The 13,841-nt window shown below is 38.9% G+C and overlaps 2 protein-coding genes across 3 annotated transcripts in view; one reads left to right on the top strand and one right to left on the bottom strand.

Moving 5' to 3' along the window:
* The window catches only part of TMEM116 (transmembrane protein 116), a 216,037-nt gene that overhangs the window by 24,816 nt on the left and 177,380 nt on the right, over positions 1-13,841 (bottom strand). The window lies entirely within an intron of this gene.
* The window catches only part of MAPKAPK5 (MAPK activated protein kinase 5), a 43,459-nt gene that overhangs the window by 553 nt on the left and 29,065 nt on the right, over positions 1-13,841 (top strand). The gene's annotated exons all lie outside the window — the stretch shown is intronic.

Below are 13,841 nucleotides of genomic sequence, written 5' to 3'. Positions count from 1 at the left end.
AGGGTTTGTGTGTGTAGGGAGGGACATCCGACTCTCTCCGACTTACCTGCTTAAAGCGGGGATATGATTCCCCGCTTCGCTAGAATGGAAGGTGAGTGGCGAGGAGATACTTGATGTGAGTAGGACGGAGGGGGGGCCCCACTACTGTTTTCGAACATTCCCCAAGTTCCATCAGAATTTGCTTTCAGATGATCTGCTGCAACACCACTTGGAGAACTGGACCTTACCCATCGCTCCAGATTTGTTTGAAATCTGCTGTTGCAGAAGGAGGTGATCGCCTTCTTACAAGACCTGTCCTTTGGCAAATAAGTTGTTCTCACTTTTCCGTGTGGTCCCTCCCCTATTCCTGTTTCCTTTTCCTTCTCCTCCTAGGTAGCACTAAGTTTATTTAGAAGGAGCTAATGGTGTTCTGTAACTTACTGCTCTGTTAACCAAAAAAAAAGCAAATATGTGTGTTCCAAAGTGACCTAAATAAAATGACACATTTTTAAAAACCTGCTTTTTACTCTTTTTCTTTTAAACAGGCAGACATTGAGGCATTCAGTCACAGGAGCCAGAAAGTTATTATTTAGCTGTACTTAGGAAATTAGATTCTTATGTGAATTGAACACTGAAGCTTAAAGTTTGATATGTATTATTTACTTATTTTACAGTATTAAGTCAACTCTGTGCATTTAAGAATTTCATTTTCCCTTGAGGGACAGGCAACGTGGGGTTATTTTCCCCATCAAGACACAATCACTACAGTCAATAACTAATTAAGAACTTACACGTCTAACAATTTGGGGGGTGGTAAAGTTTATAGAAGTCATCAGTCACTTCAAAGAAAATTCACCATTTAAACGAGGCATCAAAACAGAACATACACATTAAGGAAGATCAAATTTTAAATAATAGAAATAAAGGTTCTAAAAGACTACTTTGATAGATGCATTTTTTTTTCTTTTGGTTTGGATTTTATTGGTACAGCGTCGTGAATTGCCTAAAGTTATATGATTGGGTTGTGAATCAAAATACATTTGGCAGATTTTTAAATTCAAGAAGTATTATCTGCTTCGTGCCAGGTGCTATCTTAGGCACTTGTCGTGCAAAGCCAGACTCCTAGATGTCCCTCTTTCATAGAGCTTCTATCTAGATGGTGGAGTTAGGTAATAAACATTGCCAGATGATATAATTAAGTATTAAAAAGGGGGGAGTACTATTTTAGGAAGGGTAGGCAGGGAAGGCTTTCCTGAGGAGGTGACATTTGCATAGAGCTTTGAAGGGAATGAGGGAACAAACCTCGACTGTCTTGGGGAAGAATATTATAGGCAGTGGGAACAGCAGGTACAAAGGCCCTGAGGGTAGGTGCGGGTCTCGTGTGACCCAGGAACAACAAGGTGGCTGGAATGCAGTGGGTCAGTATAGATTATGTTAGAGATAGGTGATGGGAAGCCACAGTATACACAGGGCCTTGTAGGCCATTGAAGGAACTTTGGCTTTGACCCTGAGTAGGAGGGGAAATCTCAGAGAGTTCTGAGCAGAACAGGGACATAGTTGTAAGTGGGCAAATGTGTAAACGGGGAAGCAGTGTTACTTAGTGGTGGTTGTAGTTTCTCCAGGTTGACTCATGAGTTGAAATTCAGCCTGGCCATTCATTTCACTGTGTCCTTGAATAAGTCACTTCTTTGTCACTTAGTTTCCTCATCCATAGGAAAAGGATAAAAGAATCTCCTCAGCTTAGGGTTTTTTTGAGAATTTAATAAGCACATGTATCTAAATGTGCTTACAGTACCTAACATTTAGTAAGAAGTCAATGGATATTAGCTCATAGCAACCTAAGAATGGTTTAGAAAGAGTTGGGGTTTTCTTCAGTCGGTCACTATCGTCCAACCTAATTTTCTTAAAACTTTTTAGCTTTTCTTCATGTACTTATTAACAGGTCATTGGTGAATCTTCCTACTAATTTGGGTGTGCCCAACCGATACAAATTAGTGTAGTTGAAAATATCTGATCTAACAACCAGTACTGAGGAGGATATATTCCCTTGGCAGCAAGCCAGCATCACGTCAAATAAAACTTTTGGTCTGTGATATTGTGTTGTATTCATTGTTTTGCTTTTTTGAGGCTCTCCCTCATTTGGTAAGAACCGAGACCTCTGGAGTTCAGCTGGAAAAGCTATTTCCCTGGGTTCTCACCACAACATTTAAACTTCTGCTGCCTGATTACCTGAGAGTGGGCGGATTGGACTTTAAAATCTCATCCTATTACTCTTTAAGGTATTAGGATAAGGCCAACTGGCTACAACCATAGGCTCTGTCTTCTCATTTCTGTCTCTACTGCCATAGGCCATGACTTCACTACTCCCAAGTCACTTAGCTAAACCTGGATAATGAGCATTTTGGGATTAGAGATTGCCTTACATATTTGTTTTCTATTGTATATGGCAGAGTTTTTAATACTTTATGAACTTAATGAAAATTCATTTCCTTAGTTTTAAAAACATTAAAAAAATTGCAGTTATAATTCACATACCATAAAATTCGCCCAAGGTAAGTGTATAATTCAGTAATTTTTAGTAAATTTATAGAGCTGTGCATCTGTCCTCACAATCCAGTTTTAGAATTATTCTATCTCGCCTCCCTCTCCCCCACCCCACCCCCATCCCTGGAAAGTTCCTTCTGCCTCATTGTAGTCAGCCTCTACTGTGACTCCCCATCCCAGACAACTACTGGACTGCTTTCTGTCACTATTCTTTTGTCTTCTCTAGAAATTCCAAATAATCAAAATTATATAATATGTAGTCTTATGTGTTTGGCTTCTTTTACTTGTACTTTTGAGGTTCATCCATGTTAGTGCATGCATTAGTAGTTCACTCCTTTTTATTGTTGAGGAATCTTTTTATTGTTTATCCCCTGTTGATGGACATTTAGATTGTTTCCAGTTTTTAGCTACTATGAATAAAATGATAAATAAAACTTGTCCATACAAGTTTTTGTGTGAACATATGTTTCATTTTCTTCTGGGTAAATACCTAGGTGTGGAATTACTGGGTAGTACAGTAAGTTTATGCTTAACTTTTTAAGAAATGGCGAAACTTTTCCAAAATGGGATTGTTTCAGGACCATTTGTTCAAAACATTGTCTTTTGCTTGTTGAATTACCTTTGTTGAAAATCAGTTGATCATAAATGTATAAGTTTATTTTTGGATTCTCTTTTTTTTCTTCTTTTCCTTTTTTCTTTTTCTTTTCTTTTTTTGTTTTTGTTTGTTTGATTCTCTTTTCTGTTTCATTGATCCATATGACTATCCTTATGCCAGTGCCACACTGATTTGATTACTGAAGCTTTATGGTAAGTTTTCAAATTGGGTAGCATGAGAACCAACTTGGTTTTTCTTTTTCAAAATTAAGCTGGCAGGACTTCCCTGGTGGTCCAGCGGTAAAGAATCTGCCTTACAATGCAGGGGATGCAGGTTCAATCCCTGGTTGGGGAACTAAGATCCCACATGCCACAGGGCAACTAAGCCCGCGTGCCACAACTGCTGAGCTTGCACGCCTTAACTAGAGGGCCTGTGTGCCGCAGACTACAGAGCCCACGCACTCTGGAACCCGTGTGCCACAACTACAGAGCCCACATGCCCTGGAGCCTGCGTACCACAACTAGAGAAGAGAAAACCTGCCCGCCGCAACTAGAGAGAAGCCTGTGAGCTGTAACGAAAGATCCTGTGTGCCGCAACTAAGACCTGAAGCAGCCAAAAATAAATAAAATAAATAAATAACAAATCTCAAAAAAAAAACCCCCAAAAAACCTAGGAAACTGAAGGTTTCTATATATAAAAAAATTAAGTTGGTTATTTAAGTTCTTTGTATTTCCAAATAAATTTTAGAATCAGCTTGTCAATTTCTACCAAGAAAAGTGTGCTAGGGTTTTGACAGGGATTCCATAGAATCTGTTGGTCAGTTTGAGGACAGTGCCATCTTAACAATATTGTCTTCTAGGCCAAGAACATGGTGTAACTCTCCACTTTTTTCCGGGCTTTCCCCTATTTATCAGTGTGTTTGAGTCTTTAGTGTATAGATCTTCTTTTGATAAATTTATTCCTAAATATTTTGTTCTTTATGATGCTATTAAGAATGGAATTTTTTTTTAAAATAAATTTATTTATTTATGGCTGCATTGGGTCTTCGTTGCTGCGCATGGACTTTTCTCTAGTTGCGGCAGGGCTTCTCATTGCAGTGGCTTCTCCTGTTGTGGAGCACGGGCTCTAGGTGCGTGGGCTTCAGTAGTTGTGGCGCGTGGGCTTCAGTAGTTGTGGTGCACGGGCTCAGTAGTTGTGGCTTGCAGGCTCAGGAGTTGTGGCACACAGGCTTAGTTGCCCCACAGCATGTGGGATCTTCCCGGACCAGGGCTCAAACCCGTGTCCCCTGCATTGGCAGGCGGGTTCTTAACCACTGTGCCACCAGGGAAGCCCCCATTTCTAATGTTAACAACTTGTGTTTTTTCTCTCTTTCTCAGTCAGTCTAGCTAAAGGTTTGTTAATTTTGTTGACCTTTCAAAGAATCAGCTTTTGGTTTTCATTGATTTTTCTCTATTTTCTGTTTTCTACTTTATTGATTTCTACTCTACTTTTTAATATTTCTCCTTGCTTTGGGTATAGTTTGTTCTTTAGTTTTTCAAGGTATAAGCTTAGATTATTGATTTGTGATCTTCCTTTGTTATAGAGGTATTGATAGCTGAAGCAGTGTTTAGTGTTTCCATCTAAATGCTGCTTTAGCTGCAGCTCATACATTTTAGCTTATTGTGTTTTCATTTTCCTTCAGATCAAAATATTTTCTAATTTCCCTTATTATTTCTTCTTCATTGGTTATTTAGAAGCATGTTACTTAGTTTCTATATATTTTTAAATTTCCCAAATTTTCTTCTGTTGATTTATAGGTTAATTCCATTATTGTTGGAGAACTTCACATAATTTTAATTTTCAGAAGTTTATTGAGACTTATGACCTAGCATGTGGTTTATCCTGGAGGATATTCTGTGTGCACTTAGGAAGAATATATATTCCCCTGTTGTTGAATGGAGTGTTTTATAGATGTCAGGTCAGGTTCATTGATAGTGTTGTTTTCTACATTCTTGCTGATTTTCTGTCTAGTTTATGTATTATTGAGAGTGGAGGTTTTGAAATTGCCAACTATTATTTTTGTTTTTCTTTTCAATAATTATTTATTTATTTGGTTGCGCCAGGTCTTAGTTGCAGAAGGCGGGCTCCTTTAGTTGTGGCACTTGCGCTCCTTAGTTGTGGCATGCCTGTGGGATCTAGTTCCCTGACCAGGGATTAAACCCAGGCCCCCTGCATTGGGAGTGCGGAGTCTTAACCACTGCACCACCAGGGAAGTCCTTGACCTTCTTATCATTATAAAAAGTTCCTCTCTTTCTCTATTAACATCTTCTGTTTTAAAGTCTGTTTTATCTGTTGTCAGGTATAGCTATTCCAGCTTTCTTTCGGTTACTTGTGGTATATTTTTTTCCATTCTTTTTTTTTTTTCATTTTTTTAGTAAAGTATACATAGCATGAAATTTACCATCTTAACCATTTTTACCTGTATAGTTCAGTGGTATTAAATATACTCATAATGTTGGGCAACCATTACCACTATTCAACTCCATAACTCTTTTCATCTTATAAAACTGAAACTCTACCCATTAAGCAGTAATTCCCCATTGCCTCCTTTCCCCCAGCCCCTAGCAACTGCCATTCTACTTTCTGTCTATGATTTTGACTACTCTGAATACTTCATATAAGTAGACGCATACAGAATTTGTCTTTTTGTGAATGGCTTATTTCACTTAGCATAATGTCCTCAAGGTTCATCCGTGTTGTGGCATATTGCAGAACTTCCATCCTTTTTAAGGGTGAATAATAGTCCATTGTATGTATAGCCCACATTTTGCTTATCCATTCATCCATCAGTGGGCACTCAGGTTGCTTGCATGTATTAGCTATTGTAAATAATGCTACTTTGAACATGGACATACAAATACCTCCTCAGGATCCTGCTTTCAATTCTTTTGGGTTTATACCCAGAAGTAGAATTACTGGATCATATAGTCATTCTGTTTTTAAGTTTCTGAGGAACCGCCATACCATATTTCACAGCAGCTGTACTATTTTACATTCCCACCAATAGTGCACAGGGGTTCCAGTTTTCTCCACATTCTCTCCAACACTTGTTCTTTTCTGTTTTGTTGTTGTTGTTGTTTTTAATAGTGGCCATCCTAATGGGTTTGAGGTAGTATCTCATTGTAGTTTTGATTTGCATTCCCCTAATGATTAGTGACATTGAGCATTTTTTCATGTGCTCTAGGCCATTCATGTGTCTTCTTTGGAGAAATGTCTGTTTGAATCCTTTGCCCATTTTTTGAATTGGGTTATTTGGGGTTTTTTTTGTTGTGTTTTAGGAGTTCTCTACATATTCTGGATATTAATCCCTTATCAGATATGTGATTTGCAAATATTTTCTCCAATTTTGTGGGTTGCCTTTTTTACACTGTTAATAGTGTTTTTTGATGCACAAAATTTAAAATTTTCATAACATCCATTTTGTCTATTCCTTTGTGCCTGTTCCTCTGGTTATTTTTTCTTTTTTCTTTTATTTTTTTATACAGCAGGTTCTTATTAGTCATCCATTTTATACATATTGGTGTATACATGTCAATCCCAATCTCCCAATTCATCCCACACCCCCCCCCCCCCACTTTCCTCTCTTGTCCATATGTTTGTTCTCTACATCTGGGTCTCTATTTCTGCCTTGCAAACTGGTTCATCTGTACCATTTTTCTAGATTCCACAGATATGTGTTAATATACGATATTTGTTTTTCTTTCTGACTTACTTCATTCTGTATGACAGTCTCTGGGTCCATCCACGTCTCTACCAATGACCCAGTTTCGCTCCTTTTTATGGCTGAGTAATATTCCATCATATATATGTACCACATCCTCTTTATGCATTCATCTGTCAATGGACATTTCAGTTGCTTCCATGACCTGGCTATTGTAAATAGTGCTGCAATGAACACTGGGGTGCATGTGTCTTTTTGAATTGTGGTTTTCTCTGGGTAAATGCCCAGTAGTGGGATTGCTGGGTCATATGGTAATTCTATTTTTAGTTTTTTAAGGAACCTCCATACTGTTCTCCATAGTGGCTGTATCAATTTACATTCCCACCAACAGTGCAAGAGGGTTCTCTTTTCTCCACACCCTCTCCAGCACTTGTTGTTTCTAGATTTTCTGAGGATGCCCATTCTAACCGGTGTGAGGTGATACCTCATTGTAGTTTTGATTTGCATTTCTCTAATAATTAGTGATGTTGAGCAGCTTTTCATGTGCCCCTTGGCCATCTGTATGTCTTCTTTGGAGAAATGTCTATTTAGGTCTTCTGCCCATTTTTTGATTGGGTTGTTTGTTTTTTTAATATTGAGCTGTGTGAGCTGTTTATATACTTTGGAGATTAATCCTTTGTCCGTTGATTTGTTTGCAAATATTTTCTCCCATTCGGAGGGTTGTCTTTTCGTCATGTTTATAGTTTCCTTTGCTGTGCGAAAGCTTTTAAATTTCATTAGGTCCCATTTGTTTATTTTTGTTTTTATTTCCATTACTGTAGGAGGTGGGTCAAAAAAGATCTTGCTGTGATTTATGTCAAAAGTGTTCTTCTTATGTTTTCCTCTAAGAGTTTTATAGTGTCCAGACTTAAATTTAGGTCTTTAATCCATTTTGAGTTTTTGTGTATGGTGTTAGGGAGTGTTCTTGATTACTGTAGCTTTGTAGTATAGTCTGAAGTCAGGGAACCTGATTCCTCCAGCTCCGTTTTTCTTTCTCAAGATTGCTTTGGATCTTCAGTGTCTTTTGTGTTTCCATACAAATTTTAAGATTTTTTTGGTGCTAGATCTGCAAAACATGCCATTCGTAATTTGATAGGGATTGCATTGAATCTGTAGATTGCTTTGGGTAGTATAGTCATTTTCACAATATTGATTCTTCCAATCCAAGAACATGCTATATTTCTCCATCTGTTTATGTCATCTTTGATTTCTTTCATCAGTGTTTTATAGTTTTCTGAGTACAGTCTTTCGCCTCCTTAGGCAGGTTTATTCCTAGGTATTTTATTCTTTTTGTTGCAATGGTAAATGGGAATGTTTCCTTAACTTCTCTTACTGATTTTTCGTTGTTGGTGTATGGGAATGCCAGAGATTTCTGTGCATTAATTTTTTACTCTGCAACCTTACCAAATTCATTGATTAGTTCTAGTAGTTTTCTGGTGGCATCTGTAGGATTTTCTATGTATAGTATCATGTCATCCGCAGACAGTGACAGTTTTACTTCTTCTTTTCCCATTTGTATTCCTTTTACTTCTTTTTCTTCTCTGATTGCCATGGCCAGGACTTCCAAAACTATGTTGAATAAGAGTGGCGAGAGTGGACATCCTTGTCTTGTTCCTGATCTTCGTGGAAATGCTTTCAGTTTTTCACCATTGAGTATGATGCTTGCTGTGGGTTTGTCGTATACGGCCTTTATTATGTTGAGGTAGGTTCCCTCTGTGCCCATTTTCTGGAGAGTTTTTATCATAAATGGCTATTGAATTTTGTCAAAAGCTTTTTCTGCATCTATTGATATGATCATATGGTTTTTATTCCTTAATTTGTTAATGTGGTGTATCACATTGATTGATTTGCTTATATTGAAGAATCCTTGCATCCCTGGGATAAATCTTACTTGATCACTGTGTATGATCCTTTTAATATGTTGTTGGATTCTGTTTGCTAGTATTTTGTTCAGGATTTTTGCATCTATGTTCATCAGTGATATTGGTCCATAATTTTCTTTTTTTGTGTGATATCTTTTTCTGGTTTTGGTATCAGGGTGATGGTGCCTTCGTCAAATGAATTTGGGAGTGTTTCTCCCTCTGTAATTTTTTGGAAGAGTTTGAGAAGGATTGGTGTTAGCTCTTCTCTAAATGTTTGATAGAATTCACCTGTGAAGGCATCTGGTCCTGGACTTCTGTTTGTTGGAAGATTTTTAATTACAGTTTCAATTTCATTACTTGTGATAGGTCTGTTTATATTTTCTAATTCTTCCTGGTTCTGTCTTGGAAAATTGTACCTTTCCAAGAATTTGTCTATTTCTTCATGGTTGTCCATTTTATTGGCATATTGTTGTTTGTAGTAGTCTCTTATAATCCTTTGTATTTCTGCAGTGTCAGTTGTGATTTCTCTTTTTTCATTTCTAATTTTATTGATTTGCATCCTCCCCCTTTTTTTCTTGATGAGTCTGGCTAAGAGTTTATCAATTTTGTTTATCTTCTCAAAGAGCCAGCTTTTAGTTTTATTGATCTTTGCTATTATTTTCTTCGTTTTTATTTCATTTATTTCTGCTCTGATTTTTATGATTTCTTTCCTTCTACTGACTTTGGGTTTTCTTTGTTCTTCTTTCTCTAGTTGTTTTAAGTGTAGGATTAGATTGTTTATTTGAGATATTTCTTGTTTCTTGAGGTGAGATTGAATTGCTATAAGCTTCCCTCTTAGAACTGCTTTTGCTGCATCCCATAGGTTTTGGGTCATCGTGTTTGCATTGTCATTTGTTTCTATGTATTTTTTAATTTCTTCTTTGATTTCTTCAGTGATCTCTTAGTTATTTAGTAGTGCACTGTTTAGCCTCCATGTATTTGTGTTTTTTGTAGTTTTTTTTCCTGTAATTGATTTCCAGTCTCATAGTGTTGTGGTCAGAAAAGATGCTTGATACGATTTCAATTTTCTTAAATTTTCTGAGGCTTGATTTGTGACCCAAGATGTGATCTATCCTGGAGAATGTTCTTGAGAATGCACTTGAGAAGGAAGTGTATCTGCCACTTTTGGGTGGAATGTTCTGTAAATATCAGTTAGATCTATCTGATCTATTGTGTCATTTAAAGTTTGTGTTTCCTTATTTATTTTCTGTTTGGATGATCTGTCCACTGCTGTAAGTGGGGTGTTTAAGTCCCCTACTATTACTGTGTTACTGTCGATTTCTCCTTTCATGGTTGTTAGCATTTGCCTTATATATTGAGGTGCTCCAATGTTGGGTGAATAAACATTTATAATTGTTATAGCTTCTTCTTGGATTGATCCTTTGATCATTATGTAGTGTCCCTCTTTATGTCTTGTAACAGTCTTTATTTTAAAGTCTGTTTTATCAGATACTAGTATTGCTACTCCAGGTTTCTTTTTATTTCCATTTGCATGGAATATCTTTTTCCATCCTTTCACTTTCATTCTGTATGTGTCCCTAGGTGTGAAGTGGGTCTCTTGTAGACAGTATATATATGGGTCTTGTTTTTGTATCCGTTCAGCCAGTCTGTGTCTTTTGGTTGGGGCACTTAATCCTTTTACATTCAAGGTTATTATTGATATGTATGTTCCTATTACCATTTTCTTAATTGTTTTAGGTTTGTTTTTGTGGGTCTTTTTCTTCTCTTGTGTTTCCCGCTTGGAGAAGTTTCTTTAGCATTTGTTGTAAAGGTGGTTTGGTGGTGCTGAATTCTCTTAGCTTTTGCTTGTCTGTAAAGCTTTTGATTTGTCCGTGGAATCTGAATGAGATCCTTGCTGGGTAGAGTAAACTTGGTTGTAGGTTTTTCTCTTTCATCACTTTAAGTATATGCTGCCACTCCCTTCTGGCCTGCAGAGTTTCTGCTGAAAAATCAGCTCATAACCTTATCAGAATTCCTTTATATGTTATTTTCTGTTTTTCCCTTGCTGCTTTTAATACTTTTTCTTTGAATTTAATTTTTTAGTTTGATTAATATGCGTCTTGGTGTGTTTTTCCTAGGGTTTATCCTGTATGGGACTCTCTGTGCTTCCTGGACTTGGGTGACTATTTCCTTTCCCATATTAGGGAAGTTTTTGACTGTAATCTCTTCAAATATTTTCTCAGACCCTTTCTTTTTCTCTTCTTCTTCTTGGACCCCTACAATTCGAATGTTGGTGCGTTTAGTGTTGTCCCAGAGGTCTCTGAGATTGTCTTCAATTGTTTTCATTCTTTTTTCTTTATTCTGCTCCTTGGCAGTTATTTCCACCATTTTGTCTTCCAGCTCACTTATTCGTTCTTCTGCCTCAGTTATTCTGTTATTGATTCCTTCTAGTGTATTTTTCATTTCAGTTATTGTATTGTTCATCTTTGTTTGTTTGTTCTTTAGTTCTTCTAGATCTTTGTTAAACATTTATTTTCTCAGTCTGTACCTCCATTCTGTTTCTGAGATTCTGGATCATCTTTACTTTCATTACTCTGAATTCTTTTTCAGGTAGATTGCCCATTTCCTCTTCATTCATTTGGTCTTGTAGGTTTTTACGTTGCTTCTTCATCTGTGACATATTTTTTTGCCATCTCATTTTTTTTTTTTTTTAATGAGTGGGTTTGTGTTCCTCTCTTACTGGTTGTTTGGCCTGAGGCTTTGAGCACTGGAGTTTGTAGGCTGTTGGGTAGAGCTGGGTCTTGGTGCTGAGATGAGGACCTCCGTGAGACCTCACTCCGATAAATATTCCCTGGGGTCTGAGGTTCTCTGTTAGTCCAGTGTTCCGATATGGAGCTCCCACTGCAGGAGCTTTGGCCTGACCCCTAGCTCGTGAACCAAGATCCCACAAGCCCTGTGGGGTGGCAAAAGAAAAAAGAGAACAATAACAAAGTAAAAAATAAAATTAGACTAGGAAACTAACAGATACGTTAGAAAGAATATAAAAATAAAAATACAGATGAATCAACAACCGGAAGGTACAACAGTACCACAGCAGTAAAAAAGAGGAGGAGAGAAAAGAGAAAAAAAAAAAAAAGGGGGAAAAGGCCTTCCTGTGGAGGGAGGGGCCTACGCAAGGGTGAGATTTGGGCAGTGGGCAGGGCCTATGCTTAGGACCCACAGGTCTGGAAAAGGCCCTGGGCACTGTCGTGGATGGGGCTTAGGCTCAAGGAATAGAAGGGGCCCAGGCGTGCCCCCCACCCCTGGTCTCAGAGGGTGGGGTTCCTCACCTGGGAGCCCAGCAGGCTTCCTGGGCTCTAGTGGGCGAGGCAAATGCCCTCCTCTCCTCCTCTCCTGCTCTTCCTGCTCTTCCTGTCCCAGAGGGCCCCTCCTACCTGCCTCTCTGGTTCTCCTCTTGGCCTTCTTGCTATGCACCAGGACCAACGCGGCCAGGGGACCTTGGAGGGCAGTGGACCAGCCTGGGAGCTCAGCAGTCTCCCTGGGCCAAGTGGGTGGGGCAAACACCCTCCACTCCTCTCCTGTTCTCCCAGATGGCTCCTCCTACCTGCCTCTCTTGATCTCTCGGGTCTCCCTCCTGTGCTCCCAAGGACCCATGTGGCCTAGAGGGGGCTTTGGAGGGCAGGGGACCACCCTGGGAGCTCAGCAGCCTCCCTGGCCGAGTGGGCCAGGCGATTGCCCTCTGCTCCTCTCCCACTCCTCCCAGAGGGCCCCTCCTACCTACCTCTCCTGATCTCCCCGGCCTCCAAGGCGCCGATCCTGTCTGGCCTCCACTTCTCCTCCCACCTCTGTCCCCCCACGTCCTACTGGTTCACTTGGGGGTTCCTACCATCTCCTTGGGTGTCAGGGTCCCCCACCAGCGGCCGGCAGGCACCCTAGTTGTGGGAAGATGCTAACTCGGTGTCTTCCCACACCACTGTCTTGGCTCCGTCCTCTGTTTTTATATCCAAGAAATTATTGCCACATCCAGTGTTATGAAACTCTTGCCCTATGTTGTCTTCTAAGAGTTTTATTGTTTTAGATCTGACATTTAGGTCTTTGATCCATTTTGAGTTAATTTTTGGTACTTTTAAAAATATATATTTATTTATTTTTGCCTGTCAGGTCTTAGTTGCCGCACGCGGGAACTTTTGTTGCAGTGCGCAGGCTTCTCTCCAGTTGTAGCGTGCGGGCTTCTCTCTAGCTGTGGCGCATGGGCTCCAGAGCGCATGGGCTCTGTAGTTGTGGTGCAAGGGCTCAGAAGTTGCAGCGCACAGGCTTAGATACCCTGCGGGGTGTGGGACTTTAGTTCCCTAACCAGGGATAGAACCCATGTCCCCTTCATTGGAAGGCGGATTCTTAACTGGTGGACCACCAGGGAAGTCTCTAGGTATATGGTTTTATATAAGGTTCAACCTCATTCTTTTGCATGTGGATATCCAGTTTTCCCAGCACCATTTTTTGAAATCATTTTATTTTAACCTGTTTGACTCCGAAGCATATCTCTTATAGACAGCATATAGTTGGATCTTTTTTTAATCCAGTAAATATCACTTTTTCTGTATTATTCTTATTTTTATATTAGTTAGAAATATATTTATTATTTAACTTTATTATTATTTATTATTTTTGAAATGTTAGTATTTACAAAAACTGCAATAGATAGATTTGCATGTGGGTTGTAATTTGTTGACTCTTGGTCTAGAAGAATTCTCAAGAATTATAGTTAACACTTGAACAACATAGATTTGAACTGTGCGGGCCCACTTATGTATGGATTTTTTTTCAGTAAAGATGGATTACAGTACTAAATGATCTGTGGTTTGAAACCATGGATGCAGAACTCCTGATATGAAGTCTGACTCTAAAGTTATATGTGGATTTTTGACTGTGCCAGTGCCAGCACCCCTAACCCCCTGTCTTGTTCAAGGGTCAACTGTACTTCATTCCATGAGTCTATATCCTTATTTAAGACAGTGTATAGAGTTTTTAAAAAAATATTTATTTATTTATTTGGTTGTGCTGGGTCTTAGTTGCGCCAGGCGGGCTCCTTAATTGTGGCTTGAGGGCTCCTTAGTTGCAGCTTGCCTGCTCCTTATTTGCAGCA

Source organism: Eschrichtius robustus, chromosome 14, assembly GCF_028021215.1.
Source record: "Eschrichtius robustus isolate mEscRob2 chromosome 14, mEscRob2.pri, whole genome shotgun sequence".
Classification (NCBI taxonomy): domain Eukaryota; kingdom Metazoa; phylum Chordata; class Mammalia; order Artiodactyla; family Eschrichtiidae; genus Eschrichtius; species Eschrichtius robustus.
The sequence above is the reverse complement of the archived record's forward strand: the minus strand, read 5'-3'. Positions and strand labels throughout refer to the sequence as shown.